The sequence below is a fragment of the Electrona antarctica genome (assembly GCF_951216825.1).
Source record: "Electrona antarctica genome assembly, chromosome: 8".
Classification (NCBI taxonomy): domain Eukaryota; kingdom Metazoa; phylum Chordata; class Actinopteri; order Myctophiformes; family Myctophidae; genus Electrona; species Electrona antarctica.
Window position 1 is genome coordinate 37,061,022 of NC_136789.1, and position 10,337 is coordinate 37,071,358.

Sequence of the window (10,337 nt, forward strand, 5' to 3'; positions counted from 1 at the left end):
GCTTTAGACTGGCAGCGTTGTTGGGGTGGGAGGCATCCTTGATGATGCTGAGGGCTTTAGACTGGCAGCGTTGTTGGGGTGGGAGGCATCCTTGATGATGCTGAGGGCTTTAGACTGGCAGCGTTGTTGGGGTGGGAGGCATCCTTGATGATGCTGAGGGCTTTAGACTGGCAGCGTTGTTGGGGTGGGAGGCATCCTTGATGATGCTGAGGGCTTTAGACTGGCAGCGTTGTTGGGGTGGGAGGCATCCTTGATGATGCTGAGGGCTTTAGACTGGCAGCGTTGTTGGGGTGGGAGGCATCCTGGATGATGCTGAGGGCTTTAGACTGGCAGCGTTGTTGGGGTGGGAGGCATCCTGGATGATGCTGAGGGCTTTAGACTGGCAGCGTTGTTGGGGTGGGAGGCATCCTGGATGATGCTGAGGGCTTTAGACTGGCAGCGTTGTTGGGGTGGGAGGCATCCTGGATGATGCTGAGGGCTTTAGACTGGCAGCGTTGTTGGGGTGGGAGGCATCCTTGATGGTGCTGAGGGCTTTAGACTGGCAGCGTTGTTGGGGTGGGAGGCATCCTTGATGGTGCTGAGGGCTTTAGACTGGCAGCGTTGTTGGGGTGGGAGGCATCCTTGATGATGCTGAGGGCTTTAGACTGGCAGCGTTGTTGGGGTGGGAGGCATCCTTGATGATGCTGAGGGCTTTAGACTGGCAGCGTTGTTGGGGTGGGAGGCATCCTTGATGATGCTGAGGGCTTTAGACTGGCAGCGTTGTTGGGGTGGGAGGCATCCTGGATGATGCTGAGGGCTTTAGACTGGCAGCGTTGTTGGGGTGGGAGGCATCCTGGATGATGCTGAGGGCTTTAGACTGGCAGCGTTGTTGGGGTGGGAGGCATCCTGGATGATGCTGAGGGCTTTAGACTGGCAGCGTTGTTGGGGTGGGAGGCATCCTGGATGATGCTGAGGGCTTTAGACTGGCAGCGTTGTTGGGGTGGGAGGCATCCTTGATGATGCTGAGGGCTTTAGACTGGCAGCGTTGTTGGGGTGGGAGGCATCCTTGATGATGCTGAGGGCTTTAGACTGGCAGCGTTGTTGGGGTGGGAGGCATCCTTGATGATGCTGAGGGCTTTAGACTGGCAGCATTGTTGGGGTGGGAGGCATCCTTGATGGTGCTGAGGGCTTTAGACTGGCAGCGTTGTTGGGGTGGGAGGCATCCTTGATGATGCTGAGGGCTTTAGACTGGCAGCGTTGTTGGGGTGGGAGGCATCCTGGATGATGCTGAGGGCTTTAGACTGGCAGCGTTGTTGGGGTGGGAGGCATCCTGGATGATGCTGAGGGCTTTAGACTGGCAGCGTTGTTGGGGTGGGAGGCATCCTGGATGATGCTGAGGGCTTTAGACTGGCAGCGTTGTTGGGTTGGGAGGCATCCTGGATGATGCTGAGGGCTTTAGACTGGCAGCGTTGTTGGGTTGGGAGGCATCCTGGATGATGCTGAGGGCTTTAGACTGGCAGCGTTGTTGGGGTGGGAGGCATCCTGGATGATGCTGAGGGCTTTAGACTGGCAGCGTTGTTGGGGTGGGAGGCATCCTGGATGATGCTGAGGGCTTTAGACTGGCAGCGTTGTTGGGGTGGGAGGCATCCTGGATGATGCTGAGGGCTTTAGACTGGCAGCGTTGTTGGGGTGGGAGGCATCCTTGATGATGCGGAGGGCTTTAGACTGGCAGCGTTGTTGGGGTGGGAGGCATCCTGGATGATGCTGAGGGCTTTAGACTGGCAGCGTTGTTGGGGTGGGAGGCATCCTGGATGATGCTGAGGGCTTTAGACTGGCAGCGTTGTTGGGGTGGGAGGCATCCTGGATGATGCTGAGGGCTTTAGACTGGCAGCGTTGTTGGGGTGGGAGGCATCCTGGATGATGCTGAGGGCTTTAGACTGGCAGCGTTGTTGGGGTGGGAGGCATCCTGGATGATGCTGAGGGCTTTAGACTGGCAGCGTTGTTGGGGTGGGAGGCATCCTGGATGATGCTGAGGGCTTTAGACTGGCAGCGTTGTTGGGGTGGGAGGCATCCTGGATGATGCTGAGGGCTTTAGACTGGCAGCGTTGTTGGGGTGGGAGGCATCCTGGATGATGCTGAGGGCTTTAGACTGGCAGCGTTGTTGGGGTGGGAGGCATCCTGGATGATGCTGAGGGCTTTAGACTGGCAGCGTTGTTGGGGTGGGAGGCATCCTGGATGATGCTGAGGGCTTTAGACTGGCAGCGTTGTTGGGGTGGGAGGCATCCTGGATGATGCTGAGGGCTTTAGACTGGCAGCGTTGTGTTGTTGGGGTGGGAGGCATCCTGGATGATGCTGAGGGCTTTAGACTGGCAGCGTTGTTGGGGTGGGAGGCATCCTGGATGATGCTGAGGGCTTTAGACTGGCAGCGTTGTTGGGGTGGGAGGCATCCTTGATGATGCGGAGGGCTTTAGACTGGCAGCGTTGTTGGGGTGGGAGGCATCCTGGATGATGCTGAGGGCTTTAGACTGGCAGCGTTGTTGGGGTGGGAGGCATCCTGGATGATGCTGAGGGCTTTAGACTGGCAGCGTTGTTGGGGTGGGAGGCATCCTGGATGATGCTGAGGGCTTTAGACTGGCAGCGTTGTTGGGGTGGGAGGCATCCTGGATGATGCTGAGGGCTTTAGACTGGCAGCGTTGTTGGGGTGGGAGGCATCCTGGATGATGCTGAGGGCTTTAGACTGGCAGCGTTGTTGGGGTGGGAGGCATCCTGGATGATGCTGAGGGCTTTAGACTGGCAGCGTTGTTGGGGTGGGAGGCATCCTGGATGATGCTGAGGGCTTTAGACTGGCAGCGTTGTTGGGGTGGGAGGCATCCTGGATGATGCTGAGGGCTTTAGACTGGCAGCGTTGTTGGGGTGGGAGGCATCCTGGATGATGCTGAGGGCTTTAGACTGGCAGCGTTGTTGGGGTGGGAGGCATCCTGGATGATGCTGAGGGCTTTAGACTGGCAGCGTTGTTGGGGTGGGAGGCATCCTGGATGATGCTGAGGGCTTTAGACTGGCAGCGTTGTTGGGGTGGGAGGCATCCTGGATGATGCTGAGGGCTTTAGACTGGCAGCGTTGTTGGGGTGGGAGGCATCCTGGATGATGCTGAGGGCTTTAGACTGGCAGCGTTGTTGGGGTGGGAGGCATCCTGGATGATGCTGAGGGCTTTAGACTGGCAGCGTTGTGTTGTTGGGGTGGGAGGCATCCTGGATGATGCTGAGGGCTTTAGACTGGCAGCGTTGTGGTGTTGGGGTGGGAGGCATCCTGGATGATGCTGAGGGCTTTAGACTGGCAGCGTTGTTGGGGTGGGAGGCATCCTTGATGATGCTGAGGGCTTTAGACTGGCAGCGTTGTTGGGGTGGGAGGCATCCTGGATGATGCTGAGGGCTTTAGACTGGCAGCGTTGTGTTGTTGGGGTGGGAGGCATCCTGGATGATGCTGAGGGCTTTAGACTGGCAGCGTTGTTGGGGTGGGAGGCGTCCTGGATGATGCTGAGGGCCTTAGACTGGCAGCGTTGTTGGGGTGGGAGGCATCCTGGATGATGCTGAGGGCTTTAGACTGGCAGCGTTGTGTTGTTGGGGTGGGAGGCATCCTGGATGATGCTGAGGGCTTTAGACTGGCAGCGTTGTGTTGTTGGGGTGGGAGGCGTCCTTGATGATGCTGAGGGCTTTAGACTGGCAGCGTTGTTGGGGTGGGAGGCATCCTGGATGATGCTGAGGGCTTTAGACTGGCAGCGTTGTTGGGGTGGGAGGCGTCCTGGATGATGCTGAGGGCTTTAGACTGGCAGCGTTGTTGGGGTGGGAGGCATCCTGGATGATGCTGAGGGCTTTAGACTCAATCAATGGTAATGAGGAGCCTAAAAAGCGTGTTGTAGTTTTCTTCCTCCAATGTATATTTGTAGTCTCTAAATGTTACGATGAATTGAACATGGTGGACCCTCTTGTAAACAAGTGTAATGCTTTATGGTGTCGTCCACTCACAGTTAACAGTCTTTGTATTGAGTTGTGCTTGAAATGTACTGTAATTCTGCAAACTGTTAATAAATATTTCAATCAATCAATCAAGCATCGAGCTTGATTGATTGATTGTTTGTTTGATTGATTGATTGATTGACATATTTAAAGCCCCTTTGTTGGAGGTAAATAACAACCTCACTGCCTGGATTTATCTAGTTTTTGGTCCAAACAAGCTTTTTTAAACAGCCCAAACTTAATAAACAACCAATGATCCATTTATAAAATGGGTGGAAAGACATGCATTCACATGGCTTTTTTGTTTACATTCTGCAATTATACAATCATGATGGATCCCTCGTCTGGTTCGACCAAAAAGGTAAAAACACCCTGGAATACATTGGTGGATTCATTAATACATGGTTGTCCGGCCCAGGCGGTGGCGTAACCGTCTGGGCACCCGACTGGTAATCCAGTCGCAGTGTGCCGCGGGTTCGACTCCCGAGCCCGACACGGCCTTTACTGCATGTCTTCCCCCATCTCTCTCCCGTTTCCTGTCAGCCTACTGTCTGTCCCTTCAAAAACCAATAAAAGGCGTAAGCCGCCAAAAAATATCTTAAAAAAAAAAAAAAAATACATGGTTGTCCTGTAGGCCTACTGTAATCACTTTTATTTTCAATGTTATTTCTCTGTCATTCTGTTATCCTGCTGATACTAACACATACACACCTTCACACTCTCTTTCGATCAGAGGTTTTCAACGTGGTCCACACGTGCGCAACACACACGTGCACACTCGCGCAGCGCACATGCACGTGTGGGGTCGACATCTACTAATCTCGCCTTGGGCACCGAGAGGAATTGAAGCGGCCCTGATCAGCGCCCATCAACTCAGAGGCTCAGCAACAAACAAAGGGAGTCCTGCATTATTCCAGTCTTTCCCAAATATGGAGCCGTGTGTAACTCAATATTTGGATGTGAATATGATGTCACGTGACATCATCGTCTTGGCTGTATAAAACATAGACACTGCAGTCTGTGAATGTCTTTCAGTGCAGAGGTCTTGACACAAAGCATGGAAGAAAATGTTCATGAGGTTGTTGTTACTATACACCTAATTGATATATTTTATGATGAACATGACAATTGGATGCAGAAACAGTTTGTGGTGGCAGATTTCACATGGAACGTATCTCCAAAGGAAACTAACTTCCAGGACGTCTTCAATCAATGCAGAGGGAGGAAAGTAGCTGAGCCTTTTCCTAACGACCTGTATGATAACGTTGAGTACCCCACACAGGCTCTGTATTTCAATGGCCATAATGAAATACAATATTTTGACGAGGGAGATGTCAATGCTGATATTGATCATCAGGAACATGATAATCTCCTATTATCCGAGGTAAAAGACATGTATCCGGCTTGCAATCATGCATATGATGTCCAACGGTGGTGGAACCGCCGCCCCCCTGTTGGCTAAACAGATGAGGAGACGATAGCGGCTGGCAGATGACGATGAGATCCATGAGGATGCACAGCCGGGGAGACACGCCCAGTGGGGAGGAGGCCAACAATAATGGGCAGGTTTTTTAAAACCTGGACTGAGTGATTGAAGAACGTATTACCGTACACTGGCTTAAGCAGTACAGGTAGTAAGAGGTATAGTTCTGGCCAGAGTCCTTTCTGGAATTTTTTTTTTCACGAAAATAGAAAAACAAATACAATTTTTCACTCTGTGCCTGCAGCTTGCCAAGGGTGCAGAAAGGAAGTGATTTCAGGAAGCGCTTGTCGAAGTCACTGAACGGCCCTGCGTACCACCTGTTTTGAATTTTCACATAATGGAGGCAGCAGCAAGACGTCAGGTTAATAAAAACGAGTGCTTCCAAACACACTTGGTAAAAAATATCACAGCACAGAATTTCTTGACAGAAAGTAGCTCACAACATCATTCCAGTTTGCCCTACAGCTGCAATGTTGTTGAGTTTAACGTTGTTTAATACAAGCAGATCGGAAATGCAATTCTGATGAATGGGGAGTCAATGGAGGGTATTGCAACTCTAGATTCATCCCTCCTATTAATAATCTAGTGTTGCAATGTGTGGCTAGGTAAGGTGGAACATGATGATGACTGGAGGCTGGAATAACCAACACAGCTCTATGACATCCATAAAGACAGTTATTATAACAACTCTATGACATCCATAAAGACAGTTATTATATTGATCGTCTTTAAACGTTCTGAAATAAACTTTCTAAAAATAAAAAACCTGGACTGAGTGATTGAAGACCGTATTACCGTACACTGGCTTAAGCAGTACAGGTAGTAAGAGGTATAGTTCTGGCCAGAGTCCTTTCTGGAATTTTTTTTTTCACGAAAATAGAAAAAAAAATACAATTTTTCACTCTGTGCCTGCAGCTTGCCAAGGGAGCAGAAAGGAAGTGATTTCAGGAAGCGCTTGTCGAAGTCACTGAACGGCCCTGCGTACCACCTGTTTTGAATTTTCACATAATGGAGGCAGCAGCAAGACGTCAGGTTAATAAAAACGAGTGCTTCCAAACACACTTGGTAAAAAATATCACAGCACAGAATTTCTTGACAGAAAGTAGCTCACAACATCATTCCAGTTTTCCCTACAGCTGCAATGTTGTTGAGTTTAACGTTGTTTAATACAAGCAGATCGGAAATGCAATTCTGATGAATGGGGAGTCAATGGAGGGTATTGCAACTCTAGATTCATCCCTCCTATTAATAATCTAGTGTTGCAATGTGTGGCTAGGTAAGGTGGAACATGATGATGACTGGAGGCTGGAATAACCAACACAGCTCTATGACATCCATAAAGACAGTTATTATAACAACTCTATGACATCCATAAAGACAGTTATTATATTGATCGTCTTTAAACGTTCTGAATCTGATGAATTGAAAATGGACGACCCTGATGTAAACAAGTCTTAGGCAACAAAGTGTCTTATAATTAATTATATTGTCTTTTCTTTTGGGTTTTCTCAAGCCTAGGAGCCCCCAGCACAGAACCGAACTCTGAGGGGATAGCCTAAGATTAGTAGATGTATTTGATCCATTTTGACATTTGAAATGACGATAAATGCATCTACGAGAGTCTAAATCTTAGGCTAGGAATATCGTACTGTACTTAAGAGCTGTTTGTAGGCTACTTTACTTGAGTCATTCCAGTTTCCATATTATATTCCACTGGTATTATTACTTATTATTTACTCCACTACAATTATTTGAAAACCTTAGTTACTTAGATACGTAGATTTAGCTTATTATTACAAAACATACATGAATCCCTTCAGGCCTATAGACGATTTTAAAATTGCAGATCTACAAGCTCAAAATGCATTTAAATGTGCTATTTTCAAAAGATGTTAAAGCCTAAAATGGGACCTTCTGTATAATTAGTAGTTTTACTTTTGGTAGCCTACTTCAAGTACATTTTGATGTCAAACTGATACTTATACTGTATTCATACTGTATAGTTTTGTTGAGGTTAACAATGAGGTGAGATTAACGCTATAAATATGCTTTTGTTACAAATGTGTTGTTTTATAAATGTTCAAACAAATAAGCTCTCTTGAATTATGTAAACTTTGGTGGAATGGGTGAATTAATAAATGTTATATTTATAGCATCTTTCCAAAGTTACAAAGTGCTTTACAGACAGGTTAAAAACAGCAAATATAAAGGACGTCAAAATCAAGACATCAGCAACATTAAAGAAAAAGAGGAACTAACCAGGTGCTCAATGGAGGAACTAACCAGGTGCTCAACGGAGGAACTAACCAGGTGCTCAACGGAGGCACTAACCAGGTGCTCAACGGAGGAACTAACCAGGTGCTCAACGGAGGAACTAACCAGGTGCTGAACGGAGGAACTAACCAGGTGCTCAATGGAGGAACTAACCAGGTGCTCAATGGAGGAACTAACCAGGTGCTCAATGGAGGAACTAACCAGGTGCTCAACGGAGGAACTAACCAGGTGCTCAACGGAGGAACTAACCAGGTGCTCAATGGAGGAACTAACCAGGTGCTCAACGGAGGAACTAACCAGGTGCTCAACGGAGGCACTAACGAGGTGCTCAACGGAGGCACTAACCAGGTGCTCAACGGAGGCACTAACGAGGTGCTCAACGGAGGCACTAACCAGGTGCTCAACGGAGGCACTAACAAGGTGCTCAACGGAGGCACTAACCAGGTGCTCAACGGAGGAACTAACCAGGTGCTCAACGGAGGAACTAACCAGGTGCTCAACGGAGGCACTAACCAGGTGCTCAACGGAGGAACTAACCAGGTGCTCAACGGAGGCACTAACCAGGTGCTCAACGGAGGAACTAACCAGGTGCTCAACGGAGGCACTAACCAGGTGCTCAACGGAGGAACTAACCAGGTGCTCAACGGAGGCACTAACAAGGTGCTCAACGGAGGAACTAACCAGGTGCTCAACGGAGGAACTAACCAGGTGCTCAACGGAGGCACTAACCAGGTGCTCAACGGAGGAACTAACGAGGTGCTCAACGGAGGAACTAACCAGGTGCTCAACGGAGGAACTAACCAGGTGCTCAACGGAGGAACTAACCAGGTGCTCAACGGAGGAACTAACCAGGTGCTCAACGGAGGCACTAACGAGGTGCTCAACGGAGGAACTAACCAGGTGCTCAACGGAGGCACTAACGAGGTGCTCAACGGAGGAACTAACCAGGTGCTCAACGGAGGCACTAACGAGGTGCTCAACGGAGGAACTAACCAGGTGCTCAACGGAGGAACTAACCAGGTGCTCAACGGAGGCACTAACGAGGTGCTCAACGGAGGAACTAACCAGGTGCTCAACGGAGGAACTAACCAGGTGCTCAACGGAGGCAAACGTGATAATGATAAAAAGTTTCACACAGATCAAAAACCTTCATTCTTGCCCTGATGAAGACCTTGTTGGTCGAAACATGTTCATCTCTTTTTATTTATATCAGAAACATTAAACTTGAAAAATAACATGGCATCAAGACAATTGAAAATACAATAATTAGCTAAACCACTTGACATACAAATGGGTTAAACAAATAATAATAAGGCAGGAGACTCAGTTTATAAACCTTGTCAGAAGGATGTTGGGTGCTTGTATTCCTGGCTCTGACCCATAGGCCTACAGCACTGTCACTGACTCTGACCCATAGGCCTACAGCACTGTCACTGACTCTGTTGGGTGTATTCCTGGCTCTGACCCATAGGCCTACAGCACTGTCACTGACTCTGACCCATAGGCCTACAGCACTGTCACTGACTCTGTTGGGTGTATTCCTGACTCTGGCCCATAGGCCTACAGCACTGTCACTGACTCTGACCCATAGGCCTACAGCACTGTCACTGACTCTGTTGGGTGTATTCCTGACTCTGGCCCATAGGCCTACAGCACTGTCACTGACTCTGTTGGGTGTATTCCTGGTTCTGACCCATATAGGCCTACAGCACTGTCACTGACTCTGTTGGGTGTATTACTGGCTCTGACCCATATAGGCCTACAGCACTGTCACTGACTGTTGGGTGTATTCCTGACTCTGGCCCATATAGGCCTACAGCACTGTCACTGACTCTGACCCATAGGCCTACAGCACTGTCACTGACTGTTGGGTGTATTCCTGGCTCTGACCCATAGGCCTACAGCACTGTCACTGACTCTGTTGGGTGTATTCCTGACTCTGACCCATAGGCCTACAGCACTGTCACTGACTCTGTTGGGTGTATTCCTGACTCTGACCCATAGGCCTACAGCACTGTCACTGACTCTGTTGGGTGTATTCCTGACTCTGACCCATAGGCCTACAGCACTGTCACTGACTCTGTTGGGTGTATTCCTGACTCTGGCCCATAGGCCTACAGCACTGTCACTGACTCTGTTGGGTGTATTCCTGACTCTGACCCATAGGCCTACAGCACTGTCACTGACTCTGTTGGTTGTATTCCTGGCTCTGACCCATAGGCCTACAGCACTGTCACTGACTCTGTTGGTTGCTTGTATTGCTCTCAGTGGATGTACTGTAACTGAGATCCAGTCAAGTTGTAGGCCTACTAGATCAGGCTGACTGTCATATTTTCATGAGACAGACATTTACTGAGGGTGGGGTGATCAATTCAATTATGATTGAATGTATTGTGAAATCTTTAATATCACCACAATTTATTTTTATTATTTTTGATAGGATGAATCCATTTCATAATCATTATGTTTGAAAATTTACTGGATTCTCAAATGTGACTAGCGTTAGTGTAACTGATCTACAAGCTCACAACGTGTCGCTCGCTTGTAGATAATATGCTATTTTTAACAACAACAAAATGAATACATTT